This window comes from Oryctolagus cuniculus, chromosome 19 (assembly GCF_051225735.1).
Source record: "Oryctolagus cuniculus isolate XC-2025 breed Fujian yellow rabbit chromosome 19, ASM5122573v1, whole genome shotgun sequence".
NCBI classification, from domain to species: Eukaryota; Metazoa; Chordata; class Mammalia; order Lagomorpha; family Leporidae; genus Oryctolagus; species Oryctolagus cuniculus.
Window position 1 is genome coordinate 58,039,755 of NC_142885.1, and position 14,689 is coordinate 58,054,443.

General features: G+C 49.7%; 1 long non-coding RNA gene across 1 annotated transcript in view; it reads right to left on the reverse strand.

Moving 5' to 3' along the window:
* Nucleotides 1-14,689, reverse strand: part of LOC103348570 (uncharacterized) — a 226,909-nt gene that overhangs the window by 31,503 nt on the left and 180,717 nt on the right. Inside the window, exon 4 of the long non-coding RNA XR_016225721.1 lies at nt 9,285-9,356. This is a non-coding gene — a long non-coding RNA (uncharacterized LOC103348570). The remainder of the gene's footprint in view (nt 1-9,284; nt 9,357-14,689) is intronic.

Sequence of the window (14,689 nt, forward strand, 5' to 3'; positions counted from 1 at the left end):
CTTATTGTATAAAAGACACCGATGATCACTACATTAGACGAGGTGGTCAGGGAAGGAGTTTCAGACGAGTGACAATTCTGCAAAGGCTGGATACAAAATAAGTCAGCCAGAGGACGATCCAGAGGAAGGGCTTCCTGGCTCAAAGAACGAAGGGAGGCGTCTACAGGAGGAAGTGTCCTATCGGACAGGCAGCACAGCAGAAATATGACACACAGCAGGCGTGGTACAAGATGAGACAGAGATATGAGCATGGGTCTGATCATGCGGAAACGTGGATACAGAACTTAAATCCTAAGGGGTGAGGGCAGGTGCTGTGGCACATCAGGTTAAGCTGCCGCTAGGGGTGCCTGCACCCCATATCACAGCATCAGTTCAAGGCCTGGCTGCTCTGCTTCCACTCCAGCTCCCTGCTAACGCACTTGGGAAAGCAGCAGAGGATGGCCCAAGTGCTTGAGTCCCTGCCACCCAAGTGGGAGAACTGGATGGAGTTCCAGGCTCCTGGCTTTGACCTGACCTAGTCCCGGCTGTTGTAGGCATTTGGTGAGTATATCAACAAACTTCCTGCCTCCCTCCCTCCTCCCCCACCTTCCCCTCCTTCCCCCTCTCCCCCTCTCCCTCCTTCTGTTTCTCTCTGTCTCTCCCTCTCTCTCTCCCTCTCACCCTTTTAAGTAGATGGAAATAAACACATAAACATTTTTTAAATATATTTTTAAAAAACATGACCCTCACTCCTATGAGGAGAATGGATTTAAAGGGCCATAAGCCAACACAGGAGGATGCAATGGGATGGTACGGGACAGCCACAGTAATGGCAAGCAGAGGATGACAGTGGTGGTGGTAGTGATGAAGACGTGGGAATGAACTCAGGTACGTTTCTGATGTAGGGTCCCTGAACTTACCAGTGGGTCAGACACACAGAGCATGAGGAAGAGAAGAATCCTAGGCATTGGCTTAGAGCAGCTCTTCACCCGAGACACACAGGGCCCAGGAGGCGAGTGGAGTCCAGGCTGCCTGCACGTCCTGACCACGGAGCAGTGGTGGCTGCTGAGAACCTGCCGTGAGCCAGGCCCTGCGGCCGACACTGTGGGCCTGGATGTCATTTAGCCCTCACAACCACCCTGAAAGGGAAGGGGCTCTCACTGTGTGGATTTCACAGACCAGGGCAAAGATCAGAGATGGTGCCGGGATTTTTGCACCAGTGACTTGACCTGCTTTCTGGTTGTGTTCCAGGGTTCATGGAACACCAGGTCCTGGAGCAGAAATTCAAGGAGACGAAAGCAAGCCCATTTCATTCTGGTCTAGGATTTTTGCTTTGAAAGGATGGCATATTTCTAATAAATGTGTGAGCGGTTACAGCTAATTACAGGGAATTGTTCCAAGATGACATTTGGGGGAAGACTAAGGAATGGGAATTTCCGCAATTGTACCTTCCTTTCAGAGCCTAAAGAACAAGAAACTTGCTCCACAGTCTTGAAGGAGGAGTTGACAGCACCTCAGGGAGTAACTTAGCTCAGCAGCATGGCTGCGAACGAGGGGTCTGGCCTCCTCTGAGCTAGAGCTCAGACCACAGGACTAAACAGAGACCCTTTTTTCACGAGCCCTAAAATCTCAGCCATGAGCTCAACTTTCTCTTTGAAATCCCGTTTTCCTAAAATTCCCCCATCTCTGATGCAGACGGAACACGTTAGGAAATCCTCCATGGGCCCAGTGCACAGCGCAAAGCTGTGTGCTGATGTCCTGGGGAGTGTGCTGTGCCCAGATGGGGCTGCCTGCCGCCGACTACCTCCAGGCTCACCCAGGGATGGCTGCCGCTAATCCAAACCAGTCCTGACCAGTCCCACTTTTGACTACAGCTCTGTCTACAGCTCTGTGTCCTCCCCCGCCCCTTCCCGCCATCTGTCAGGGAATTGTTCTACGGGCTGAAATACAAGGGAGGCTGCATTTAGGGAGGGGAGCAGACTACCCTCCGTGGTCTCAGGAATCAGAGCAGGCTGATCGTGTAGTCAGAGACAAATCCTATTAGCAGCAACATGGATCTGTGGGAAGATTCTGTTCTCCGACTCTGAGGACAGGCAGGGATGTGACAGGAGAGATGTGCTGAACCTGTCAGGTTCGATGATAAAAAAAATTGGTTCACTTTCAATTTTCTAGATGTGGGATCAGTGCTACTATTCTCACTTGCTTTTAGCCTCAATGAACGAGAGCAGAGCCATGCTGGCCCCTAGGTTGTCAAAGACCTCCCAAGGCGCTGAACTGAACGGCTTCTTTGTTTGCTTTATTAGGATCATTGTTAAAGATACAGTTTTGAGCTCAGCAGGGACTGTGTGCTGCCCAAGCACCATGTTGGACACGTATGGGATCGCTTCTGGTTGCCACGGTGGTGCGCTGTGGACATCTACGGGGTCAAGTCCAAGCCACGGAGAAGCCAACGTCAGCCCACGCAGGGTGCTCCCACGTCCTCACTCACCTGATGTCCCCCTTGACATTTAGGTAGATGAAAAACCTACTGATAAACTCCATGGATGCTATAAACACAAGTAATTTTCAGCCTTGATTTACCCTGAAACTTCCAGGTCTGGAGCTACCTTGTGTTATATTCAGAGCCCGGCTGGCAGTGGTAAACCAATTCAGAAAACGCCACCCCTGGGGCCACATGCCATCAACTCATCGGGAAAGCACACCTGCGTCAGTCACCTGTAGGCCTCCCATCCACAGGGACTCCGGAAATGGGCAGGCAGCTGCCTACTGCATCCTGTCTTCTACTTTCATGGGCAAGAATTTACACGCTGGAATTCCCATGACTGCACATGTATTACTTATCTATCGGTCTCCTTTTTAAATATTGTTAGGTCATTATAATGAAACTGTGCAACTGCATGTGACTGGGTTATATAACCTATGAGTTTCATTTCAGGACAGCAGAGAGGATGTCACATCAGTTATAAAACAGGGGCTTGTGCCTGAAAAATGCACCGTTCAACAGCCTCAAAGAATCATTTGAAGAAGAAAAACACCCCCTGAATGAACTGTTCTCACTGTTTCAATGCGTCTTCCCTGTGTTCTTCGGCAGAATGACCATTTTTAAATAGCTATACTTTCTGGTCACAAGATAACCTTTATCCCCAGTGTGTGGATGGATGGGAAAACAGGGACTCAGAGAAATTCAAAATCTGCCAAATCTATGAGTAGCTGAGCCAAGTCTTCACCCTAACTTCCATTCAACAATGGGCTAATCCCAAGCCAAAGTCCGTTTTCAAAATAGATGTTGGATTTTGCTGGAACCAGTGACCCTTGGATGAGAATAACAAGGACCAGAGGTATTGAGAAAGAGATGGTGGAGAAGGGCACAGAGAAGAAACACTGGAAAGGCAGACGATGGTTCAGGACAAGGGGGAGGCAAGGAGATGTGTAACGGGGTGAAGAGGGCAGAGATGGAGAGGAGGGAGAAAGAGAAGGGACGGCGGAGGCAGACAGGGAGGAGCTGAGTCAGAGAAGGAAGAGGAGGAAAAGACGTAGGGAGAGACCATCGCAGCGTGGGCTGCAGAGGCACGGGGAGGACCCAGGACGTGGAGTCCAGCCCAGCACTGCTGTTTCTGTGGCTGTAGGCAAATCTTTCTGTCTGCTTTTCCACTGGGTCATTGAGAACATAAGCATCTACCCACCACTTGCACAAGGTAGGAGTAAGGCCATCCGACACAAAAGACCAGAGAGAATTCTGGAGAAAAGTGGAAAGGGACAGGTCTTAGGTCCGTCACAGAGATCCATCGCGATCCTCCGGGCACTTGGAGGCTGTGTGTGGGTTTGTGCGGCCTCTGAATGCCTGCTCTCACGTTCCCACATACACAGAGGTACTCCTACAGGAAGGAACTGAAATCCACCCACCACCAGGCGACCAGGTGCTAGGATTTCTCCCCATCTCCCTTTCATCCCCGGTGCTATGAAACAGCCCTGGCAAGACCAGGAAGATGTAGGGAGCATTTGTCATTGAGGCCCATTGAATTTTATTAGCAATTTTCTCCTTTGTTAGCAATTTCACATTGCATATTAGCATTTGTTTTCATATCATATTAGCATTCATCGCAAAAGGCTAATCTCATTAGTGCTTTTCACATGGTATTAGAGAAAACAAATAATCGCACAGTGCCAATGCGTCAGTGCAACCAGGATGGCCTCTCATCTGCTGTTTTCCAGATCTGCCTCACCTCTCTCTGCACAGCCGACTGCAAAGAGGGGGAAACACACAGATTCTGATCCTCTGAACCCGCTGGGCTGTTCCAGAGCTGGGATTTCTACCCTCCCTAAAACTTCAATTCATCCATTCCTTTAGTATTTATTGAGCATAAGAGGGTACTTCCAAAGGCTCATGGAAAATGAAATCAAAATTTTTTTGGCACAAAAAAAAAAATCAAAATCCACTTGTATGAGGGGTCTCCAAAAGGTTTATGCAAGTATATGCTGTGAAAAAATCATGCATAGATTTAAAAAAAAATTGGCACCAAAATAAATTTAGCTTTTCATTCCATTTTCCATAAACCGTTTGAAGAACTCCCATATACCTGTCCCAAGTGTTGTGCTAAATACTAGGGGCACAGCATAAAATAAGACTCTGTGAAAAAAAAAAGTTAAACAACTGTTTCCCCCAGGTTTTAAGTGTATAAACAAATTGTGAAGGAACTTTGAACACACTCTTTTAGAGCACTTTATAGTTGTTCAACTGTCAGCGGAGCTGGCATGCCAATTTCAATCATTCATGTTGATCTCCTCAGAACGGATTCCCCAACGGTCTCTGAACAGGCAACACTCCCTTAGCCTAGTTAATACGTCTGGTTGAACCTAAAATAATCAATCCAGCATTTCCAGTGTGTTCTGTCATTCAAGATCTTTCTTATTCTCGACTTATTTCTGAGTAAAGTGAAGCATTTTCAAGTTAATAAACTTGAAGTTTACAAATGAAGATGGAGTATGCATAAAAAATAAGAGCAGCCATTTGGTTTAGAAGTTAAGATGCCTGTGTCTCATACTGGAGTGCCTGACCCTGCTACCAATTCCAGCTTTGGGTCAGTGTGCACCCTCGAAAGCAGCAGGAAATAGCTTAAGTACTTGGTTCCCTGACATCCATGTAGCAGGCCGGGATTGAGTTCTTGCTCCCAGCTTTGGCGGGCCAAGTTCTGGTCACCACTGTGGACTTACGGGGAGTGAATCAGTGGGTGGGAATGCTCACTCGATCACTCTCTTTCTCTCTTACTCTCTCTCTCTCATTTTTTCTCTCTCTCTCAAATACACCTAAAATTTTTTAAACAGATAACAGTTTTTTACAAATCAGGTCAAAGGTCAGCATCATGGGGCAGCTAACTAAGCCATTGCCTGCGATGGTGGCATCCCATATGAGAGCTCGTATGAACCTCTCACTGCTCTTCTTCTGATCCAGTCCCCTGCTAATGTGCCTAGGAAAGCAGTGGGTGATGGCCTGAGTACCCGGGCCCCTGCACTCAAGTGGGAGACCTGCATGGAAATCCAGAATCCTGGCTTTGGCCTGGCCCACCCCCAGCTATTACAGTCATTTTGATGTGAACCAGCAGATGCAATCTCAATCTCAATCTCAATCTCTCTCTCTCTGTATGTGCCTTTCAAGTAAATAAATCTTTTAAAAATGAAACAAAAGTAAAAAAAGGAACAAGTTTTGCAGTTAATTCTCATAATGCAACTCACTGAGGACAGAAGTCCTGCATGGGAAGTAAGTGCACAGTGATTCCTGTTAATTTATTAACTGTAAAACTTGCTCTCAAACTTTTTTTTTTTTTTTGGTGTGTGTGTGTGCAAATTGTTGAAATCTTTACTTAGTATAGAGTTGGCCTTCTGTATATAAAGTGAGGGGAGGGGAGGGGAGGGGGAGGGGAGGGGAGGAGGGAGGAGGGAGGGGAGGGGGGTATTCATGAGAACAAAAATTCACCTTGAACTGAGGGCAAGGTTCACAGCTCACACTTCACCTGCCTCTGAGCTCTGCTCACCCAGCCTGGTCTCCAGAAAGAACGCTGTACCATTGCCCCGGGCCTCCCGAGGCATACAGCACTCCAAGGCAGAGCATGCCAAGTGCTTGATGCACACACAAGGCTTTTCTTCCCTGTAAACCTGTTGCCACAGGAATAGAGCTCCTGGACTGGCAATACTGGCAAAACACTGGCAGAAGGAATGAGGATTCGGGAGAAAGCCACCTCTTGAATTCTTGCCGGGAAATTATCCTTAGCCTTTGATATATTAAAATTGAAGTGCTGTAAATGCTGGTTGTCATGACAACACTTTGCATGCCGCCCCGTGATTGGTGGTGTGAGTTCACTTTCCTTTGGGTGTTGCAGCCTAATTAACTGTTATTTTTGTCGGTGTGGAGGAAGAGCCCACACTTGGGGCTTTTGGCAGTAAATGCAGCCCCTGTGGACTGAGTTAATTTTCATAGACTACAAAGAGAGAAATGGCTGGGTCCCAGTCATATTTATAGCTGCAGAAAAGTTGCCAATGTTTAAGTAAGAGTCACAGAAAATATTAGAGTACTCCCCAAGTTCAGCTAGGAAATTTCAGTGTCTCCAGCAATCACAAAACTTCTCTGGGCTGCATCCGGGCAAATAGGTGGCAACGAACCTAACCCAAAGACGGGTCCTTTGTTGCCTGTCCCAGTTGACGGTGCCTCCCCTACCAGGCGGGCACAGACTTGTGCACCTGGTTCGCACCCCATCCCCCACAGCTCGGTACCACGCACTAGCAGAAGTCAGACAGCACCAGCAGGAATACGGGAGAGCCTCTGACCTGGTTCTCTAGTCCTGCACCCAGAGATGTTGTAACTATGCAAACCAACTTGGTGGATCCAGCAGCTCTCTGAAGACTTCCCAGGAAACAAGTCCAGGTTGCCACAAGCCCGAAAACCAGGAAACTGCCTTGCTGCGATTTTAAGCAATTTGTTTTCCATTTTAACTCTTAGGTGAGTGGAACAAATCTCACGGTCTAATACGGATTGTCCAACTCATATTTCTCTCTCAGTTTAAGAAAAGTATGACCTCCTGACATGTGTTTTTAAAAACTGAAGGATCCCAGGGCAAGCATTGTGGGGAAGGTTAAGCAGCCATTCCATATCGGGGGTCAATTTTTTTTCCCTAAAGACTTATTTGTTTATTGGAGAGGGAGAGGCAGAGAGGCAGAGAGAGAGAGAGAGAGAGAGAGAGAGAGAGAGAAGCACTTGGCCCATCTTCTACTGCTTTCCCAGGCCATAGCAGGGAGCTGGATTGAAAGTGGAGCAGTGGGGACTGGAACCGGTGCCTATATGGGATGCTGGCACTGCAGACCAGGGCTTTAACCCACTGTGCCACAGTGCTGGCCCCTCAGGGGGTCAATTTGAGTCCTGGATACTTTGCTTCTGATCCAGCTCCCTGCTAATGCACCTGGGAAAGCAGGAGAAGATGTCCCAAGTACTTGGGCCCCTGACCCCCACACACACACACACTTCCTCTCCCTCTCTCCCTCTCTCCCTCCCTCCCTCTCTCTCTCCCTCCCTCCCTCTCCTTTTCTATCACATTGTCCTTGAAATAAAATAAACACATAAAACTTTTTAAAAATAAAATTGAAGGATATTTCCTCTCTAGGAAATTTTGCATTGCTAATAATTTGCCTTCCTTTTCATGTGAACTTAAGCTCTTCCTGGGCAGCTGATGGTTCAGTGTGTTTTGCAGGCTAAAGAACATAGAAGATGCAGGTGTTTCTCACTCCGTGTCTGTCATGATCACGAACTATTTGAGGCTGGCACTTTATAAAGTTTATCGAGCTCAAAGTTCTGGGGGTTCAAGAGCATGGCATCAGCATCTGCCAGGTTCTGGTGAGGGCCTAACATCAGGTGGGGATCATAGGTGGAGCATGCGCAGAGGGGCCAAGAGCCTGGGGTGGCCTTCCCTTCTCAGAGGAGCCAACTCACCCTGCAAGACGCGCATCAAGGGTAGTGCTGCCACGACCCATCTGGTCTGAGCTAGGACCCACCTACGAAGGTTTCAGAGCCTTGCCACCACCACCACAAGGACCAAGCTTACAGGACACAAAGATTTGCAGGCTCAAGCAACTCAGACCCAAACCACAGCAAGGCAGAAACCTCGTGTGGATTTTAAAGAACAAGTAGAATTATACTGGATCACTGAACCCAGTCCCAGAGCTCTAGTAAGCATTTTAAAATTCTCTTTGACCATTTTGAGATTTCTCTGCTTTGCAACACAAATTAAAAACTCTCTCTCGAGGCAGAAGTTAGTGCACTGATTAAGCTTCACACCCACATCCCATGTCAGAGTGCACAGCTTCAAGTCCAGCTCGCCTTCTGATTCCAACTTCCTGCTAATGCGAATCCTGGGAGGCCGCAGATGATGGCTCGAGTACTTGGGTCCCTGCTACCCATGTGGAAGACCTACACTGAGTTCCGGCTCCTGGTTTTTGCCTGGCCCAGCCCTGGCTCCTGCTGGCATATGGAGGATAAAGCAAGAGATGGAAGATCCTTCTGTTTGGATGGCCAGGGCTGAAGCACCAGGGTGGCAGGAACCCAGTCAACCAGGCCATCACCTGCTGCCTCCCAGGATGAGCATCAACAGGAAGCTCGAGTCAGGAGCCTGAGCTGAGCACTGGCCCCAGGTGCTCCAGAGTGGGACGTGGACGTCTTAACCGCTCGGCTAACTGCCTGCCCCGTGTGACTGTTCTGACTCCCCCAACCAACAGGTTGCTACTCAGCCATTCTCTCAAATTAGCAGTAAGATTAGATTTGGTAAAGCCTTACTTCCTGGAGATATGGGATTTTCTGGCATCCCAGGAGCTTGAGTTTCACCCTGAGTGGGGCTTAATCACGTGCTCCTCGTGCTAGACTTGATGACTTGGCTGCCGGGGCCCAGGTCTTCCCGGCACGGTGCAGATCTGTCTGAATCCTGCAGGTCTGGCAGATCTTGCTGACATCGACGGCACCCAGGACTGCCGCTGACTCAGGTGTGGATGCCCTGCCAGCATTCTTTGCCACTTACAAGCTATAGGTGTGTAGACACCTTCCCGCTTCACACGAGAGCTGCCCATGGGTACTACATGGGCACAACATGCTTGCTGTTCAGTAATTAAGTGCCTCCTGTGCACCAGAACAATTGTTAAGTGCCTACTGTGTGCCCCAAGTACACAGAGAAGAGGTGAGAATACCTCAGTGGAGAGCACTGTCGGCAAAGGTTCCCTTGTTGGTTTAGGCAAAATGCAGAATGGAGGGGTGAGAGACGAGTTGTACTCACCGAGCTTCTTCCTAGACCTCACCCTGCTTTCCTGCAAAGGATCCTGGGGAATCTTCCAAGAGCTGCAGGCACCTGTGAAACAAAGATGGGCGTGCCTGGGTCTGTGTGGCACGGGCCGAGGGGATCAGACGGGGATGGGTTTCACAGCAATTCCTCCTGCAGATTCTGTCACTCCTGGGTGGAGTTGAAGGGAGATCTTTCTGATTCTTCTCCGATTCTGCATTTCCACTTCTGAGCAAAGTTCCCTGAAAGGACCCTTCTGCATCTGACCCTCTGTGTCTGTCCTCAACCCGTTCTGTCTTCTCTAAACCTCAGGAGCTGGGAGGCAAGAACACTGCCACTGCAGTAGGCACTGGTCGGTTCTGCCTGGTTAGCATCTCTTCTCCCTTCTGCTGGAGACAACTCCCTAGTTGTCTGGGGAGGTAGCACCACCTGTCTCCCACTCTCTGACGGACTCCTGCAGGTGGTGAGAACTGGATCCACAGGTCCAGCAGAAGGCGTGATTCAGCCTGGCCAATCGAAGCACCACATTCCTTCCTCCCATCACCAGGACCCAGCCATTGGTTTAATTATGAGCAGGTGACCCCATCAGAGCTGGGGGTCCTGACAGGAGAGCCAGGGCTATGCTGGGCTGCAGCTGTGAGGCTGCATGCCTACTTTTCCCGGGGCACGGTGTAGAGGAGATGCAAGACCCAGGTGGGCATCTCCTCTGGCTACCATCAGCACCTCATCCCTTGGAACAGGAGGCAGCTGGCCCTCACTGTCTGCATCCAAGCCAGGTGCTTCACAAGGGTTCCACTTGGTCAAGGTTTGCATGATCATCCTTAAAAAGATGGCCCTCTCCGACATGAAGCCTGTCTATCACTCCACAGTGAAACGAGTGGCCTCCTGAGCAGACCGGGATTTCCTCCACTCCTGCCTCTGCCAATCACAGGCCGTGTACACGTGGGCAAGTCATCAACCTCTCAGAGCATCCGTCTGGGAGTCTGGCACTTTTGTCCTAGGTTATTGTGGCAATGCAATGACATCCCAAAGGTTATGTGCTTTATCACATTACTTGATACCTAGTAAACACCCTAGAATATGTTATCAGCCCCCAAAAAGAAACACTAAGAAGGGGTATCAGGCTTCAAATGAATATGAATTTTCCCACAGGCTTTGGATGAATGCTGTCCTAGGGAGGTGAAGAGGAAGCCAGTTTATTATGGCATTTTGGAAAGAAAAGGAATTGGAGGCAGAGGGAACAGGAATGACAGGAATACAGAACTTTAAGAAATGGCTTAAGACCTCATCTTAAAAGAGCTGCCACTCCTTGACAGTAGGGTTTTATACTGGACTGTCAACTCTGACAAGTTGGAAGTGGGCGATCTTTGCAGCGGGGAAGCTGGTGTAGCTATCACATTATCATGCTATGCATTAGCATTTCAATATGCGACTGACCTGAAACGCAGCTCCAGTCAACCCCGCTCCCACCCCACTCCACCTTCAGTTTTGCCTTGCAGCGATGGCCCTCTGATTCTTTTTGAGCAGCCAATGAACCCAACTGACTTCCCTTCCATTGTTGTTGTCAGCAGGGGGAATAATGGGAGGACTCTGTCCATCCCCAAGTAATAACTCAAAGCAATGTTGTTGCTTGTGCCAGTGGCTGGCTCTTTATTGTCATCACTGTTGTTTTATTCCTGGTCATTATAATTGCCTTCTATTGCAGACTCAAGCTGTGTTTGAAATCTCACCCCCTTTCATTTCTCCTCTGCTTTGAAGGGAACTGATGTGCACAGCCCACCAGTGGGGGACCTCCTCCTTCCTCTCCCAGCTGATGCTACATTACAACAGAAGTCGCACGACTCCAAAGGATGATTTTGACTTTGAAGTTCTTATGATCTATTTGTGCAATACACATGTTAAATTAGTAATTCATTTGTCATTCCCAGATAATAATGTTCAGAATGGTGCTTCCTGCACGAATCATTATCTTTGGCCTGGAGTTGTTCTACTTATGAATATGCATGAGCCCAGAGATGGGGAGAAGAGAGATTTGCAGAACCTGTTTCCCGGAGGAGCCTCAGATGGTTTGGCTCCATGTTCTGAGTTTGAGCTTCCAGAGCCAAGCCCCGCGTCTGTCTCGCCACCCACAGCTCAGCCCATCTTCTCAGAACATCTGCTCTCTATCGACAGAGTGACCATGGGGAGCCCACATGGTCAGGAAAATGCTGCTGCCCGTCCATTCGTGACACACGAGGTGAACCCTGAAAGAGAGTTAGGAGGCAGCAGAAGTGGAGGAGGCATCACAGTGCCCTTCAGAAACCCCAGCTGGAGAACGCAGAGGCCATGTGGAGCTGCATGCCGGCTTTGCCTCCAGGAAGCAGGAATTAGAGTCTAAAGAGCCAAGACTTCCAAGAGGGAGGAAGGCCAGAGGTTAGCTGCCCCCGTGGTGGGTGCAGGGGGCCTTTCCCAAATGAGCAAACGAGTAGCAGCTGGACGTCGAGTACAGGCAGGTGGGGCCGCCACCAGCATCCGAGCTGCCCTGGGCCTCCATGGCTGCTTGGTCACATCTGGATGAAGTCATGGCTTTGAGTCCCAGTCAGATCCAGGTTTCAGCCTCAAAGGACTCACTGTGTTTTGCTGTAGAGGGATGGCTCTTAGAGTATCTCCTCCTGTGTGGACTGGTTTCCTATCAATCAAAGTCTCTACCTGCCAAAGCTCTGCCGTGATTCTCTGCTGTGCTGGAAAGAGATCATATTTATTGATCAGCTGCTTTGTTTCAGGCACTGCACCACAGCTGCTTGCAATCGTCTCCATAGATGGTGTTTTTGAAATAGGTGACTCTCCCTGCTCCTCAGCAGAGCATCCATTGTCTCAGAAAGGACTGCGCTGGTCATGGCGGAAACACAAAGAGGAAGTGGCGATGTCCCCTCTTGACTTCCAAAGTAGGCCCTTAGCGCTCAGAGTGAGACAATAGCCTTATAATGCAGGCTTCATTGAGAAAGAAATGGTGACTCCTAGCAACTCTTGGAGTCTGTGCAAAGAAGTTCACTGCAAACTCTAGGATAGAAAACACAGAGGAGAAATTCCTACCTCTTACACAGACAGACGTGGTCACTGTTCCAGCCTTGGGCAGGAAGCAAGAGCGAGGCCAAGAGAGGAAAGAAATGTTGAGGGGAAGAAAGCAAGATGAAGATCCTACTGGAGCTCTGAGCTTGAAGAGAGAAACTGGAAGTGGGTTGAAAAAAAAAACCTGCAGCCCAAGACGCACCTCCTTGAAGAACATCCATTAGCTGGTGTGGAGCGCCCTCCCTCAGCAAGCTGTGGCCGACAGGGTACCTCAGGCTCACCTCCTGCAGCTCAGAACTCCAGGGCTGCCACATACAGTGACTCCATCACCGAGACCAGGCAACAGGCACCTTTCTATGCACCCAGCCAGCCAGTGAAACACTCCAGCTTTGCAGGCTACAGAATCTGCCACAGCTCGAAACTGTGCCATGGACGATATGTAACTGAGTGAGGTTAGCTCCAGTCCAAGAAAACCTCATTTAGAAAATCAGACCGCAGGGCAGCTGTCTGATGCAATGGTTGGGACACTGCTTGGGATGCCCACATGCCGTATCGGACGGAGTGCTTGGGTTTGGGTGTCTGCCTGGGCTTCCAGTCCAGCTTCCTGCGAATGCACTTCCTGGGGGACAGCAGGTCATGGTTCAAGTACTTGGGTCTCTGCCACCCGTGTGGGAGACCTGGACTGAGTTACCAACTGCTGGCATCAACCTAGCCTGTGGTGGGCATTTGAGGAGTGAACCAGTGGCTGGGCAATCTCCCCCTCCCTCTCTGCCTTTCAGATTAATTAATTAATTGATTATATTTTTTAAGACAAGTCAGACGACAGCCCACAGGTTTGAATCTGCTGGTGGCTGACGTAGCTCATGGTACTGATGGCATTCCCCTGGCGTGGATGACGAGGCTCCCCGCCTGCTTCCTTCTGGGGGGACCCAGCGTTTGTGACAGAACAGACACGGCAGAAAAGGCCTCGCTCGGGGTGAGGGGGGCAGAGTGAGGGACCCTCTGGGCCAGAGCCAGTGGCAATCTCCGATTTCAACAGTGGCCATCTGCAGCTTAGTCAAAAAACATCAGAAAGGAGCAGTCGGCGCACTGGACAGCAGCACAGGGCGCCCAAGGTCAAGTGCGAGGCTCAGAATCCTGCAGTGCAGGCCGGCTGGATGCCACCTTCATACAGCTGAGAGGATCTCCATGATGACTCACCCTCTGCCATGAACGAGGGCACTTAGAAATGACGTCCAGCTGGTTTCTCCTTCACACCCGCCCCAGACATCATCAGGATGGGGCCATGACACAGGACGAGTTATGGGAAACAGGGAAGGTGACACAGATCTCTTGTCCACGCAAAGCAGTCTACCAAGGAAGCGCCTCGTCTCCGCAGATGGGGGCTGGTCCATGGTCCAGGCTCTGCAGGCCTGCCAGGCAAGGCTAGAACTGCAACCTCAAGATGCAAGGTCACTGCTTTTCTTTCTTTTTCTAGAATTTGTACTGTGGTAAATGCACGTCACATGAAATTTACCAGTTTAAAGTAGAAAGCTCAGCGGTGTTAAGTACGGTCATAATAGGCAGCCCTCACCACCATCCGTCTCGTAACCTTTTTCATCTTCTAAAACTAAGTACCCACTAAACTAACTCCTCATTTCTCTTTCTCTCAGCCCCTGGCAACCACCATCTTGTTTTCTCTCTCTCTCTCTCTCTCTCTCTCTCTCTCTCTCTGTGCGTGTGTGTGTGTGTGTGTGAATTTGACTGCTTGAAGTACTGCTTGAAGTGGAGTCACAGTATTTCTCCTTAAAAAAGAAAAAGACGTATTTATTTAAAAAGAGTTACAGAGAGGGAGGGAGAGAGGGAGAGACGGAGAGACAGCGTGACAGAGACAGAGAGAGACAGAGAGAGAGAGAGAGAGAGGTCTTCCATCTGCTGATTCACTCCCCAAATGGCTGCAACAGCCAGAGCTGGGCCAGAATGAAGCCAGGAGCCAGCAGCTTATACTGGGTCTCCCACAGGGGCGCAGGAGCCCAAGCACTTGGGCCATCCTCCACTGCTTCCCCAGGTGCATCAGCTGGGAGCTGGATCGAAAGTGGAGCAGCAGGGACTTGAACCAGTGCCCACCTGGGATGTGGCGCTGCAGGCAGCAGCTTAACCCACTACAACACAGCAGCGGCTCCACATTATTTCTCCTTTTGTGGCTGGCTTCTTTCTCTTGGTGTATTGTCCCCAAGGTTCATCCATGGTATGTGTCAGAAACTCCTTCCTTTTAGGGCAGGACAGTGTCCCACTGTGTGAACACATTACGTGTTGATGGGCACTCGGGCTGTGTCTGAACCTCAGCTACTGTGACGACAGCTGCTGGTTTTCCC